Below are 2,352 nucleotides of genomic sequence, written 5' to 3' on the forward strand. Positions count from 1 at the left end.
ATCATATATATTATATATACCACCTACATATATACACCACCTGCATATATAACAGAGGTACATTACCTTAATTTAATTAAAGAAACACGATGATCAATAACAAGGATTAAGGGTAGCAAGGTGAAAATCTCTCCATCTAGTTTTCAGAAGAAATTCAAAAAAAAAAAAAACTGATGATGATTGGTTGACAGATTCTACATTTTCCTTCTACAAATTTATTTACACTTCATATTGATCCCATGCATAACAAGACTTCTTTTACTACATGTATGAAGTGTTTGAAACTCAAAGAAAAGTTCAAAATCAATTACATGTAAAAGTCTGCAGGATCCTTGCCAATGAAATTAACAGGCAGGATCTTCCTGATGCTAGAGAGTATTTTGATGGCAGCATGGGACCAATCAGAGTAGTGTTTTTCAAAAGCTTCTGCTGATGAAAATGTTTCTTTGGGTTTCTCATAATGACTCTGAGCTATGTTGGCTGTTTCAGGTCACTCAACTCCCAAAACTGCCAAAAGATCAACTACCCTTTTAAGGTCCTCTGAGTTAGGTCCTTTTTCTGACACAAGTCCACACAAATAGCCCAAGGACTTTAGTTTCTGGTAGCATAGCTCTATAAATCCACAGTGTGGGCAAAGTTTGAGTCTATCTCTGCCCAGTCACAACAACCTTCTATCCTCTGAAGTATCTCCAAGACAGCAGTCCAGAGCACCATGTGGAACAGACTTCTAAGAGCATCAGTTCCTACACATAGTTGTGCAGCAGCTCTAGGGCATGCTGAGCCACCTCCCACAGGCTCTACGGGAAGAGGAACAAGGTGCACTGGCGAGAAAACAAGTAAATGCACAGATCTAACAGAGTGATTTCTTGCCTCTATGTCAATTCAAACTTTCACATGTCTACAGGTTTTTGGAGGATCAATCCATTCCAGCTTTTCACTGGCTGACAGAAAGAGTGAACCAGTTGGCACCATCCCCAGAACCAAAGCTGACAACATACTGAGAAAAGAAGGCATCCAGTTCATTATATTGTACCAGGGCATCTTCAAATTGCTGCAGCATATCAAATACAAAGGCAAGTTCCTCCCAAACCATGAAATACTCACAAAAGCTCCAGCCTGGCTCAGTCCTCCTCTCCCTCAAAGTTCTCAAGTCATCCTCAAACTTGCCTAGGTTTTTGTTAAAAGACATAGGAAACAATGTCCTGAGTTTGGTAAAGGAGATATTCCAAGGATTCCTGAGTTCAAGAAGAGTTCTTTAAGGGGTTGGAGAGCATGACACACTGGTCACTTTGTTTATTACAAAAATTGTTTCTTATTTTGTCCACAATAGAAGTTCAGGAAAGGATGTTGGTTTGTTTTTTGAAAATCTTTTTTTTTCTTGCACCATTTTCTTTTTTAAAATTTTATTTAAATCCAATTAACCAACATATAGTACATCTCCAGTTTTTGATGTACAGTTCAATGATTCATCAGCTGCATATAACACCCCGTGCTCATCAGATCATGTGAGGTCTTCCTTAATGCCCATCACCCAGTTACCCCTTCCCCCCACCCACCTCCCCTTTCCGCAACTCTTAGTTTGTTTCCTGGAGTCAAGAGTCTCTCATGGTTTGTCTCTCTCTCTGATTTCTTCCCATTCAGTTTTCAGCCACCACTATTAACCAGTCCACAGAGCTTTGGTCTTTCACAACCTTCTGCCACTTGTTGAGGTCATCTTTTATTGTAGCTTTACACACCAGTATCACAGCATTCCATCAAATAAATATGAAGAAAGGGGAAAGTAAGAGGGACTTTGTTTCCTTCCTGGAGCAGCAGTTTCTCCTTGAATTGAACAAAGTTAGATTCTAGGTGAATCATCTTTTGAAGCCCAGCCAAGGTACCTTCTCCATTCCATCTGTTCTCTTGGAAGCTGCTGGAAAAGTATTGGATAAATAGAGGTGAGTCAGCTCTGATCTACAATACAGGTGACAATGGGTTTTTTTTTTTTTCCATAGTGTGGGTCACTGGCAGCAGCGGCTCCTCAGGGGCACCCATGGACCATCACTGGCCTTCAGGCCAGCCCAAGCACTGCAGCAGGGACACCCATCAGGCTGCATGAGGCAGTTCCTGAGCCAGCTGCCCTATTTGGCCAGTCGCACCCCCACTTCCCATCATGATTTTTTCTATTATTTTTAAAAAATCAATATTGCCAATATTTTCTTCTAAAGCTTCTGTATTTTGTATTATATTTAAAAATGTCTTTTTCACACCTTGATTATAAACAAATCCGGGGCGTCTGGGTGGCTCAGTGGGTTAAAGCCTCTGCCTTCGGCTCAGGTCTTGATCCCAGGATCCTGGGATCGAGCCCAGCAT

The 2,352-nt window shown here is 41.1% G+C and overlaps 1 pseudogene; it reads right to left on the minus strand.

Annotated features, from left to right (window-relative positions):
• Nucleotides 1–307: 307 nt before the first annotated feature.
• On the minus strand, nt 308–2,034 carry LOC111159235 (annotated as a pseudogene).
• Nucleotides 2,035–2,352: the final 318 nt, after the last annotated feature.

Source organism: Enhydra lutris, unplaced genomic scaffold (assembly GCF_002288905.1).
Source record: "Enhydra lutris kenyoni isolate GAN:26980312 unplaced genomic scaffold, ASM228890v2 scaffoldscaffold67, whole genome shotgun sequence".
Classification (NCBI taxonomy): Eukaryota; Metazoa; Chordata; class Mammalia; order Carnivora; family Mustelidae; genus Enhydra; species Enhydra lutris.